The sequence below is a fragment of the Hemibagrus wyckioides genome, linkage group LG14, assembly GCF_019097595.1.
Source record: "Hemibagrus wyckioides isolate EC202008001 linkage group LG14, SWU_Hwy_1.0, whole genome shotgun sequence".
Classification (NCBI taxonomy): Eukaryota; Metazoa; Chordata; class Actinopteri; order Siluriformes; family Bagridae; genus Hemibagrus; species Hemibagrus wyckioides.
The window spans coordinates 22940400-22954587 of NC_080723.1; the positions used below are offsets into that span (position 1 = coordinate 22940400).

Genomic DNA, 14188 nt, shown 5'->3' on the forward strand with positions numbered 1-14188 from the left:
ACCACACTACTGAATACATCACTGTTACACCACACTACTGAATACATCACTGTTACACCACACTACTGAATACGTCACTGTTACACCACACTACTGAATACGTCACAGTTACACCACACTACTGAATACATCACTGTTACACCACACTACTGAATACATCACTGTTACACCACACTACTGAATACGTCACTGTTACACCACACTACTGAATACATCACTGTTACACCACACTACTGAATACATCACTGTTACACCACACTACTCAATATGTCACAGTTACACCACACTACTGAATACGTCACTGTTACACCACACTACTGAATACGTCAGTTACACCACACTACTGAATACGTCAGTTACACCACACTACTGAATACGTCAGTTACACCACACTACTGAATACGTCAGTTACACCACACTACTGAATACGTCACTGTTACACCACACTACTGAATACATCACTGTTACACCACACTACTCAATATGTCACTGTTACACCACACTACTGAATACGTCACTGTTACACCACACTACTGAATACGTCAGTTACACCACACTACTGAATACGTCACTGTTACACCACACTACTGAATACATCACAGTTACACCACACTACTGAATACATCACAGTTACACCACACTACTGAATACATCACTGTTACACCACGCTACTGAATACATCAGTTACACCACACTACTGAATACATCACTGTTACACCACACTACTGAATACATCACTGTTACACCACACTACTGAATATGTCACAGTTACACCACACTACTGAATACATCACTGTTACACCACACTACTGAATACATCACTGTTACACCACACTACTGAATACGTCACTGTTACACCACACTACTGAATACGTCACTGTTACACCACACTACTGAATACATCACTGTTACACCACACTACTGAATACATCACTGTTACACCACACTACTCAATATGTCAGTTACACCACACTACTGAATACGTCACTGTTACACCACACTACTGAATATGTCACTGTTACACCACACTACTGAATACGTCAGTTACACCACACTACTGAATACGTCACTGTTACACCACACTACTGAATACGTCACAGTTACACCACACTACTGAATACGTCACTGTTACACCACACTACTGAATACATCACAGTTACACCACACTACTGAATACATCACTGTTACACCACGCTACTGAATACATCAGTTACACCACGCTACTGAATACATCAGTTACACCACACTACTGAATACATCACTGTTACACCACACTACTGAATACATCACAGTTACACCACACTACTGAATACATCACTGTTACACCACACTACTGAATACGTCACAGTTACACCACACTACTGAATACGTCACAGTTACACCACACTACTGAATATGTCACTGTTACACCACACTACTGAATACGTCACTGTTACACCACACTACTGAATACGTCACTGTTACACCACACTACTGAATACGTCACTGTTACACCACACTACTGAATACGTCACTGTTACACCACACTACTGAATACGTCACTGTTACACCACACTACTGAATACGTCACTGTTACACCACACTACTGAATACGTCACTGTTACACCACACTACTCAATATGTCACAGTTACACCACACTACTGAATACGTCACTGTTACACCACACTACTGAATACGTCACTGTTACACCACACTACTGAATACGTCACTGTTACACCACACTACTGAATACGTCACTGTTACACCACACTACTGAATACGTCACTGTTACACCACACTATTGAATACGTCACTGTTACACCACACTACTGAATACGTCACTGTTACACCACACTACTGAATACGTCACTGTTACACCACACTACTGAATACGTCACTGTTACACCACACTACTGAATACGTCACTGTTACACCACACTACTGAATACGTCACTGTTACACCACACTACTGAATACGTCACAGTTACACCACACTACTGAATACGTCACTGTTACACCACACTACTGAATACGTCACTGTTACACCACACTACTGAATACGTCACAGTTACGCCACACTACTGAATACATCACTGTTACACCACACTACTGAATGTTCTTCATTTTGAAACGTGCAACAATTACAAAATAAACTTACACAAACCCCACATGCTAATAATATGGGATCCCCTTTAGGGTGGTTCCTGGTGTTACATTGTCTTTTACACATTTGAGGTAATTTCTCAACACTTTTTCATGGACTTTCTCTGAGCTTCATTCCAAACCTGTGGCCACAAGCGATTACCTGCCTTACCTGTCCTGTACTTACACCTGTGTGGATGCAGATGTCGCAGAATATTTCAGGAGACCACATTAAGGTTTAACATGTCACGATAAACAAACTAGCCTTTGTTCAGTGACGCGTTAACCATCACAGCTCCACAGATCCTATGTTTAAGTCAATCACGTACATTTCTGTGAACTATTTAACTGTAAGCAGCTCACCAGTCCTCAGCCTAGCAACTAGCTCAGAAAGAAACGCACTTTCCTCGACTTTTTTTTCTTTTTCTTTTTTTTTTGATTTAATCTTACGGAGATCTGAGAGCTCTGATTAACTGATGGCACTGTTTTTCACAGCCGACAATGAAAGCAGAACGTTTTAAGACGAACGGTGGGCAGGGTAAGGATGTGAGGAAGGCTTTTCCTGGAAAACTTCAGTTATAGGATGTCTGAATGGCACAGAATATATAAATGTCAGTGCAGACCATCTTAATCTCTTCATGGCCGCTGTTCATCTACAACGGGTAGACACTTCTGGCGAGTTGCATATGTATATGCAGAATAATTCCAGGAACCTGATGGTATCTTTTCATTCAGTCGTAGTCCCTGATTTATACTGGGTTTACTGGTAAGTACTCAGAAAGCGGTAGGATTGGAAATTCTTTGAGAATCCTGGGACAGTTCCAGGAAAAGAAGATGAACTCTTTATGACTGTTTCTCTTACGACGTGTTTTAAAAACATCAACACAGTTAATAGGTTAAGACTATAGCAACAGCATCCAGTAAGTACATGGTATCTGCCAATTCTCAGTCTATCCACCATGAGGTAGAAGCCATAGACTACTGCACTAAGACATTGTAGTATTTGTAGTTTTGCTCTCTGTCTCTCAGGTCCAAGAACTTTAGTATCTGTAATGGATGTGAAAGTGTGGGTAATGTACATATACATTTATGGCACTTGGCACACACCCTTAACCAGTGCCACTTACATTTATCTCATTTTATCGATTTGATCAATGAAGGGTTAAGCAATGTTGGGCTTGCTCATGGGCCCAACAGCAGCAGCTTGGTGGACCTGGGATTCGAACTCCAAGGTTCAACACCTTACCCACTAAGCTAACACATCCCCAGTGTGAGTCAGTGTGATTGGTACTTTAATAGTCAAATGCTCAGAACATCCAGAACAAAACAGCAGACAAAATTTTTCTTTTAGAAATGTTCTTTCTTTTGCCACAGCAGCTACAAGTCTGCTTGGGGAAGTGGTAGCTCAATGGTTAAGGTGTTGGAAGGTTGTGAGTTTGAATCCCAGATCCACCAAGCTGCCACTGCCGGGCCCTTGAGCAAGGCCCTTAACCCTCAGTTGCTCAGTTGTATAAATGAGATAAATGTAAGTCGCTCTGGATGCCAGATGACAGAAATGTTAATGTACAGGATGGAGTAAGATGCTAATTCTCAAACTGAGTCATCAGAGGCTAGAATATCTGGAACTATGTGTACTGGAGAGTCACAAGCTTTGAGTAATGACAAAAAAAAAAGTACAGGTCATGAAAATTAGCTTCTTCCCCATGGAGTGTACTGTAAATGCTGCTTTGGTGAATCAAGAGCATCTAATTCTGGTGGTTTGAGTGCTTTACAATGATGCGTCATGGTCAGCTGTATCAGACCTGGGGAAGGCCCAGGACATGCTGGAGAGATTATAATCACACAGTTGGGTTGGGAACCACTGGAGATCTGGCCAGGGACTGATAAATCTGGACTGATCTTCTGAAAGGAAAATGAATGACCGTATCACAAACAACAACTATTTACTGAAAACTCCATGCTCCATCACTACACTCACTGTAAATGGACACCATCTGGCCTGAGCTCATATTTCCCTGATGCTAACTATTCACCTCCTGGCTTGCATTGCATTGATTTTTTTTAACATTGTTAGTTTTTCTTCATTTCTGTACGGTCTCAGCAGGGGGCAGGGGGTGCTCTAATCAGCACACTGCCACTGAATGTAATTCCGTTGCTTTTTAGCATTTGGGGGAAAATGCACATGATTAACGTTAATAAGAATTAAGAGCATACTGGTGCCTTTGTCTGTCGCTCTTCACAATAGGAGCTTTATTTCTTAAAAGCAGTGCATTATCATGCCATAAGAACCCAGATTACAAAACACGCTTTTAGTGAGCTCTTCTTGCCGAGTTTGTCAGAAATAATTCCTCTTTCTGGCTCATTGTCTTGAGCAAAGGATTACAGTCAGCTTGTCGTGTGATGTTCGTGACGCTGCGAGAGGAGATGAGAGTGCGGTGAACAGAACCACAAGTTTTATAATCGTTCCAGTCTTTTGAAGGTGTACTATTTACAGAAAGTACCGTATTTAAAATATGTTTGTTTGCAGACTGAAAGCTAAACTGTAGCTTAAATCAGTGCTTCTGTGAGCTTGTATTAACAGAAACAAACCATACGCACCATTTTCTTTCTCACAAAGCATTGCCAGTGTTCAGGTTTAACTCCAATATAAACTCTTTCAACATCCAGAACAAGAGAAAATCAATGCAAGTTCTTCTATATTTTCCATTCTTTGTCTAATGAATTCAATGTGGACTGAAAATCAAATGTAAACGCGATTCCCACTCGTTATTCATGTCTGACATGCGTCGAAAAAGCTCTTCAGAAGCAAATCTAATGCGCTGTGGCCTTTAGACAGGCCTCTAACCCCTCGTTTTGTCGTGCTTTCTCCCTGCTATCTAATCACACTCATGTTTCATTATTGGGAATTCTGATGGCATTAACGACCCGATTCCTTGGAAACCTGGCTCCGCTCAGATGTCATATCGACGACCCGTTCTCGTTCTGTGAAACTGCACGTGTGTCAATATTATCGGACAACAGAGCACTTTTGTTTGGACGGCATGTCTTTGTTTAGCGCCACGCTAATGAGGTTTGCAGCCTCTGCTTTGTAAATCCTCCATATGAAGTGCAGCCAGGCATGCTTTCATCTCCCTGATGAGCTCCCAGTCGTGACTCTGCATTTTTTTTTCTTTTCCTGTCATTTAGGAGGTCGTTCCTGTGCCTGTGGAGGTAGAGGTCATACTATACAAAGCAAATGATAGGCTAGGTTGGTCTCTGGTGGCCATCTTGAAATGAATATATCGGTGGGTGAAAAGTAAGAGCTGCAGGAATGCCTTATTGAGATTAATAGCATGCTTACAGCTAGATCGGAATTATGGTACACTTCTTTGTAATCAGCGTCTCGGAAAGAAACGGTGTGATAGGAAGTGGTTTGTTTTGCTATAACAGCACGTCATGGAGTAATGAGAGATTTGACAACTATTTAAATATTTATGTGACTTTTTATTCACTTAGTTACTTTTGTTGTTTGTACTTACTTACGTTATAGTGGTTTATTATAGCAGTTCATTAACAGTTGTTCCATCACCAGCCTCATTTTTTTCTCTTGCTTGAAGTATACATTACGTCCTTATCCAGATCGACTTACATTATCTCATTTTATACAACTGAGCTATTGAGGGTTGAGGGCCTTGCTCAGGGACCCAGCAGTGGCAGCTTTGTGGACTTGGGATCTGAGCTCACAGCCTTCCAATTAGTAGTCCAGCACCTTAACCACTAAGCTATCACATTCCCGGTTAATAAGTTAATAAGACAAAAGAAGTGCAGCCGGTTGTGTTATCGAGAAACGGCATTCCCTCAAGACAACTCCCCAGTCCTGAAGATAGAGAATAGAGAATACAGACTGATACATAAAGCTCTCACACTGGAGACTCCTTCTGTAAACTCCTTTCTTCCATCGCTTTACAGAAAACTTCACTACATATAACGACTGTAAGTTTGTTTTTGTTAAACAGTGTGGGTCTTCAGTTAATCGTGTGCCTTCGTGTTTTATGTGACTGATACTTAAACGAGTCTGATTACTCTTTACGCCTGTGTTTGGATGTGTTCTGCATTATCGCATACTGAGATAGCGTGCATTCTCCCACTGCTGCTGCTTATACAAGAGGTTGCTTACTGCTAGCGCTAATTATGGGAGACAAACGACAGGCCATCTCTGAGACGCTAGCCTCTTTCATCATCCTCCCGAAGCAGGATGAATAGGTGAGGGGAGAGAGAGAGAGAGATCAGCAGAAAGAAAAACAGAAGGAAAGCGAGAGCTTTAACAGTCTCCGAAATAATGCTGATGAGCTTTAATTGTGTGAGATGAGTGACAGCAGCAGATGAACCCAGCTGGTGTTGCTCAAATTGAATTTCAAAACCATTAGTCTTGGGTCTTAGCACAAGTTCTGTAGATGATCAGCCCCTCCACAGGCCTGTAGAGTGGAGGCGGGGTGTGTGTTTGGAGAGGGAGGTGACTGTTCCACTGCTGAAACACAATGTACTTTTGTGACAATGGAACCTCATGAATGGTTTCATTTTAAGTAACTCCGCATGAATATTTTAAAGGCGCGAGTGAGAATGACTTATAGGAGAATTACCTGACAGCGTGTGCAGGTTATTTTATAATGTAAACCCCATTTATCAACTTCAGCTTCCCGAATGAGGCTGGGAGAACATGAGGGAGAGAGAGAAAGAGTGAGAGAGAGAGAATGAAAAGAGGTAGAGAGATGGATGAAGGGAACAACCTCCTTCAGCAACATGCTGGCAGTTTGAACCAAGTATAAGGAGTTCATACAGAAACACTCTTCAGTATGTTTCCTAATAGCACCAGGTCCTTGAAAAGTAATTTCCTGATTGAACTCAATTTCTCATATATACTGTCACGCTGGCTCATGCTAAACAGCTGGCCAGCATTCACATTGAAGATTAGGAACATGCTGGAAAATGAACACTGTTTTCTCTTCATGTAGAAGATTCTTGTCACAATGACATCCCATAAGCTCCTGGCATACATCCTCTATATGGCAAATCTGATGCACGGAGCCATTGTTTCAGCTATGTGATGATACGCCTGTCAGATGGGAAGAGTGTAGATTTGTTCCTAAACACAGTTAAAGGCTTTGGGTGGCAAATAAAAGATTCCATTTTCACCACTCCTTTGGGAGAATCCTTAAAGCCCTACAGCGAAAAGTGTTCCTGCTTTGGGTAGCTGTCACATCATAAATCAGACCTCGCTAGTGAGAGGAAACTGGCAAATATCCATACTGGGTAAAAATGGGCTAAACACCCAAACAAATCAGCCGAAGAGCCCTAGATGGATTTTTTTTCCCCGGAAACCCCCAGGAGTTCTTCAGCAGCACCTTTGAGGAAAGCCTGGGGTACTTTTACATATGCAGCGTTTAGTCTGTTTGAAGGGAACCCTGGTGTGTATTCCACCTTGGTGCAGGTGAGAATACAAAAGCCTTGGGTGCATGCCAGGATAACTTGTCTGAGATCATGCTCGCAGTCTGCTTCCATGTGAACTCTATTGCAGTGAAAAGGTCAATTAAACAGGCCCTGTGTTTAGGGTTGCATCTTATTTTTGGTAAATGTGAGCTGCTAAACTGAGCCAAAAGGTGCAAATTGACCCAAAGGACAGAGCTGTAGCTGTAGATTTGGACCAGTGATAGGATGTGGATACAAACAAAATACTGTATTACTGTACTTAAACTAAATGCTGAATGCTGACCACATGCTGTCCATGAGTCCAGTCTGATTTGGACTCGGGTAAAACTTTGAAATTAGGCTTTAAATTTCTGTGTAGAACCTTAAAAATGACGGGATTCACAGTTCAAATAACAAAGAACTTATAATGAGCCAAATGACAGGTTCTAATCATTTATATTATGATATATTTATATTAATGTTTAGTCATTATAATATAAATATAATCATTTATGTTATTTGATATTATTGGTACATATATTCTTGCAATCTGTAGGCAAACTAAAGAACAGAGTAACAGGTGAATAATAGAAAGGAAGGAGAGAGAAAGATGACTTGCTCTTTAGCTTTATTTGAATAAACAAACATTAACTAAACAGTACTCATTCCTTACAGTTTCTTCAGGCGCTGATTGTGAAATCCACAGCCGTCCTACCCATCTGCACAGCTCATACCGATTAGATCAGGGTGATTGTTTGGAAGAATGTTGAATGTTTAGGCAAGCGTCCTGAGAAAGCGAGAGAGACAGACACCATGATGACTTCACCCGTTAAATCAACAGGCTCCCTCCAAGGGCACACTGTAAATGAACTCCCCTCACCCCGATGGACGGAAAGACAAATGTTTGGTTATGGAGGGATGGGGAGAGGGAGGAGAGAGGATGGCGAATGGAAACAAGGCATGAATAGAAGAAGAATGAGAGCACTGAAAGTGCATCCCTTTTTGTTGATGTGTTTGAAAGTGCTTGCCCATATGAAGAGGCGGGTTGTGCCGTATCGATGCCAAGGCAGACAGATGGCATGGTGAAGTGCGTGGACAGAACATTCAGTGGCTACAAATGACCAGTCCATTCAGTCCAGTTAACAACTAAACATTGCTATTACCCTACTCCTACTCTGCTCCTACCCTGCTCCAACCCTACTCCAACCCTACTCCAACCCTACTCCTGCCCTTCTCCAACCCTACTCCAACCCTACTCCTGCCCTTCTCCTACCCTGCTCCAACCCTACTCCTGCCCTTCTCCTATTCTGCTTGTCCTCTGTTCCTACCCTGTTCACACCCTTCTACCCTGCTCCCAACCTGCTCCTACCCTTTTCCTATTCTGCTTCTCCCCTGATCCTACCCTGCTCTAACCCTGCCCCTACCCTACTCCTAACTTTCTGCTATCCTGCTCCAAATATGCTCCCACCCTGCTCCAACCCTGCTCCTACTATGCTCCAACCCTACTCCTACCTTTCTGCTATCCTGCTCCAACTATGCTCCCACCCTGCTCTAACCCTGCTCCTACTATGCTCCAAACCTGCTCCTACCTTACTCCAATCCTTCTGCTATCCTGCTCCTACCCAGCTCCTACTATGATCCTACCCAGCTCCTACTATGATCCTACCCTGCTCCTACTATGCTCCTACCCTGCTTCTACTCTGCTTCTACTATGCTCCCACCCTGATCCTACCCTGCTCCTACCCTGCTCCTACCCTGCTCCTACCCTGCTCCTATCCTGCTCCTACTATGCTCCTACCCTGCTTCTACTATGCTCCCACCCTGATCCTACCCTGCTCCTATCCTGCTCCTACTATGCTCCTACCCTGCTCCTACCCTGCTCCTACTATGCTTCTACCCTGCTTCTACCCTGCTCCTATCCTGCTCCTACCCTGCTCCTACCCTGCTCCTACCCTGCTCCTATCCTGCTCCTACCCTGCTCCTACTATGTTCCCACCCTGCTCCTACCCTGCTCCTATCCTGCTCCTACTATGTTCCCACCCTGCTCTTACCCTGCTCCTACTATGTTCCCACCCCACTCCTACTATGTTCCCACCCTGCTCCTACTATGCTCCTACCCTGCTCCTACCCTGCTCCTACTATGCTCCCACCCTGCTCCAACTACGCTCCTATCCTGCTCCTACCCTGCTCCTACTATGCTCCTACCCTGCTCTTATCCTGCTTCTACCCTGCGCCTACCCTGCTCCTATCCCGCTCCTACCCTGCTTCTACCCTGCTCCTGTCCTGCTTCTACCCTACTCCTGCTCTACTCCTACCTTTCTTCTACCCTACTCCTACAGTGTTCCCAGTATTACACAGGCTGGTAATACTTATGGAAGAATAAAGTAGGAAGTTGTAGTCCACTAGACAGGAGCAGGAGCTTGAGCACTTCAGGAAGTCCTCCAGTAAGTAGCTCAGCATTGTTTGTGTCTGGTTAAATCTGAGGGAAATACAGCTGTGTTTGAAAATGGTTGACTCTGAGCAGCATGTGTTGATTGTATGCTGTTCTGTGTCATGATGCCCTTAAGGGATATACTTAACCACTCTTTGCTCGAGGGGAAACTAGTCCCTGCAGTCGGCTAATGAGAAAGTCGCTTTGGGCAAAAGTGTCAACTCCGACATTATGCAAATATAATGTGCTGTAATGCGAGTCATACTGGATTTGATACATTAGAGCAAATGACTGGGAGTTTGGCCTTTCAGAGTTGTCCAGTGTTTGCATCATGATGACACCAGTATAAGCTGGTTCTGCTTGATGTAGACATGGACTGGAATTCTGATTTAGATCACTGACAGGTGTGTGCTCACGTCATGCTGAAATCGCAGCAATTATAAGTGCCTGACTTCTAAAAACATTTCCATTGTCATTAAACACACCAGCCATCAGTTGAAAACTCTAAAATGATCTAAAAGTCTTTTTGTTTCCTAAGTTGTTTTTAAACAGCTGTTGGCAAAAATGGTCTAATTTCAGGATTTAATTGTCTTTGTAAAGCAGCTTGTTATTGAGAAACTGTAGAACTCCTGATGCCAGTAAGATATGGGCTACAGTAAATGAATCAAAGCTTTCTGACCAATCAGAATTGGTATAAATTTGGTGCAGTGTGTTTTGTCCTATTAGATTGTAGTAAATTTAATGCTAGCTTTCGTGAGTCAGCTAAAGTTGCATGAGTTCTCACGAGACTTATTTGCACTACTTCAACCGCTGCTACTGCATTTTTTGCACAATCCACATTGTCATGCAGCTATTTATATATATATATATATATATATATATATACATACACTATATTGCCAAAAGTATTCGCTCACCCATCCAAATAATCAGAATCAGGTGTTCCAACCACTTCCATGGCCACAGGTGTATAAAATCAAGCACCTAGGCATGCAGACTGTTTTTACAAACATTTGTGAAAGAATGGGTCGCTCTCAGGAGCTCAGTGAATTCCAGCGTGGAACTGTGATAGGATGCCACCTGTGCAACAAATCCAGTCGTGAAATTTCCTCGCTCCTAAATATTCCACAGTCAACTGTCAGCTGTATTATAAGAACGTGGAAGTGTTTGGGAATGACAGCAACTCAGCCACGAAGTGGTAGGCCACGTAAACTGACGGAGCGGGGTCAGTGGATGCTGAGGCGCATAGTGCGAAGAGGTCGCCAACTTTCTGCAGAGTCAATCGCTACAGACCTCCAAACTTCATGTGGCCTTCAGATTAGCTCAAGAACAGTGCGCAGAGAGCTTCATGGAATGGGTTTCCATGGCCGATCAGCTGCATTCAAGCCATACATCACCAAGTGCAATGCAAAGCGTCGGATGCAGTGGTGTAAAGCACGCCGCCACTGGACTCTAGAGCAGTGGAGACGCGTTCTCTGGAGTGACGAATCGCGCTTCTCCATCTGGCAATCTGATGGATGAGTCTGGGTTTGGCGGTTGCCAGGAGAACGGTACTTGTCTGACTGCATTGTGCCAAGTGTAAAGTTTGGTGGAGGGGGGATTATGGTGTAGGGTTGTTTTTCAGGAGCTGGGATTGGCCCCTTAGTTCCAGTGAAAGGAACTCTGAATGCTTCAGCATACCAAGACATTTTGGACAGTTTCCTGCTCCCAACTTTGTGGGAACAGTTTGGAGCTGGCCCCTTCCTCTTCCAACATGACTGTGCACCAGTGCACAAAGCAAGGTCCATAAAGACATGGATGACAGAGTCTGGTGTGGAGGAACTTGACTGGCCTGCACAGAGTCCTGACCTCAACCCAATAGAACACCTTTGGGATGAATTAGAGCGGAGACTGAGAGCCAGGCCTTCTCATCCAACATCAGTGTGTGACCTCACAAATGCGCTTCTGGAAGAATGGTCAAAAATAAACACACTCCTAAACCTTGTGGACAGCCTTTCCAGAAGAGTTGAAGCTGTTATAGCTGCAAAGGGTGGACCGACGTCATATTGAACCCTATGGATTAGGAATGGGATGTCACTTAAGTTCATATGCGAGTCAAGGCAGGTGAGCGAATACTTTTGGCAATATAGTGTGTATATATATATAAATGTTTTTACAAGCATATGTGTTATTAGGTACCTGGTTTTTACAGTTTCTCAGGTTTGCACATCTCATTCCATCATGTTTTTTCAGCACTATGTGTCCTGTCTTGTGTTGTTTTTTGTACTGCCTGTTTTGTCTTGTCTTTGCGCCTGTTGCACTTCATGTAGCTAGGACAAACTTCTGTCCTGTGTTGTTGTTTCTGTTTCGTAGTTATATGTTGTATGTTGTCTATGTAGCACCAGGGTCCTGGAGAGACGTTGTTTCAGTTTATTTCATGTCCTGCGTCAGCTGTATGTGGTTGAAATGACAATAAAAGCTTCTTGACTTGACTTGAGTTGATGAACAGGTTCGAGGAGAAGCTCCAGGTTAGTGTTTTGTAACTAACCTGGACACTATAACTAACATGAACTAAAGAAACACCATAAATGATAAAGATAAACTTTCTGGAACTGAATCTTACACAAACCTCGCCAATCTGGACTAATGTTCCATGTCTGGCCTTGAGTAGAACGGATTCATCTTGTTAGCGGAGCTGCTAATTGTGAGATAACCGCGTTCCAGTGAGTCACGTTACCGCCTAGAGTTACACATCGGCTGTTTTTTTGCAAGATATCTGTCACGTTCTTCTAAAGGTGAGGGATTATATCATCCAGCTCAGTTGCAGGAGCAGAGATTCTGTCAACACCGCTCACCTGAAGAGAACTCGCGGATATTTTTAGAAAGTGATGTGGGCTGCTTGTCGCCGTGCAGTGATAAAACACTGCCCACGTACTTCATCTCTCTCGCGCTCTCTCTCTCTCTCTCTCTCTCTCTCTCTCTCTCTCCAGATCTCTCCCAGTACGGCACCGTATTGCACAAATCAGGGCGGTGTCAAGAGACGCCTATCATTCTGACTGATGGCCGGAGTGGGCGGAGCTTGGCGACAAGGCTCAGGCTGATTTATCTGCTTGTTTTTCAGAGTTGTCACCCAGGTGCTGTCCATCATGGCGCAGCGCATACGTCTGGAGCCTCCCTGTCTATTCCGGCTCTGATTTACAGCAGGCTGTGATAAATATGGACAGAGTAGAGAGGGAAAGAGGAAGAAGGAGAGTGATTTATTTATTTATTTATTTATTTATTTATTTATTTATTTATTTATTTCCGCAACAGTAGTGTTTATTATATAGTAGTGTTTTATTATGAAAATTCAGCAAGTTTCTAGTGATGCCTGTCCACAGAACTCGATTAGAATCAGAACTTTTTTCCTAGCGGTGTACTGAGATAAAGTGAGTGCGAAATGCTGGCGACGTAGATGTTGAGTAGAAAGTGCAAAGCTTATGAGATCCTGTCACTCTCCCTGATGCAAAGAATGAAAGAAATGAAGACTGACAGAAGGAGAACGGAAAAATTCAGTCACAGCAAAAGGAAAAGAAAAATGAACGGCAAATAAAAGGACAGGACAAAAAAACAATGGTTTCCTGAACCTCCTTATTGAAAAGTCACACACTCCATGTATCCATATTCCTCCTTCCTCCTGATACGATTTTGTGGATCATCTCAGCTTGATATCGTAGATCTAATAAAAAAAAGACTGTCTCCAGAATCTTCACACTCTGACACACAATATACTGTATACTACATAACACACTGTGTACTGTATACTGTAATGATTAATAATCCCACCATCGGGCATCACCCAGCTCTCTTCTGAGTCTGCCTCCTCATAGTGTGTCATCTCATGGAGTCTTTCCTCACCACTGTCGCCTCTGCCCTGTCTGTTCATCAGGAACCTCATGTTGCTTCTGAAAGAGCTTTTTGTCTCACTATTGTTAAAAGCAAATGAAATTGGACTGAACTGAATTCTTTCAGATGATGATGGCATCAAATCAAGTTGATGTACAGAACATTAAAGCCATCTGCTTTATATTGTGTCAGTCCCCTTTGTGCCATCAAAACAGCTCTGACTCGATGAGGCATGGACTCCATAGGATCTCAGAAAATGTGCTGTAGTTTCTGGAACCAAGACATTAGCAGCAGGTCCTTTAAGTTCTGTTCATTTTGAGATGGGT

General features: G+C 43.1%; 1 protein-coding gene across 2 annotated transcripts in view; it reads left to right on the top strand.

Moving 5' to 3' along the window:
• The window catches only part of trappc9 (trafficking protein particle complex subunit 9), a 188520-nt gene that overhangs the window by 121897 nt on the left and 52435 nt on the right, over positions 1-14188 (top strand). The window lies entirely within an intron of this gene.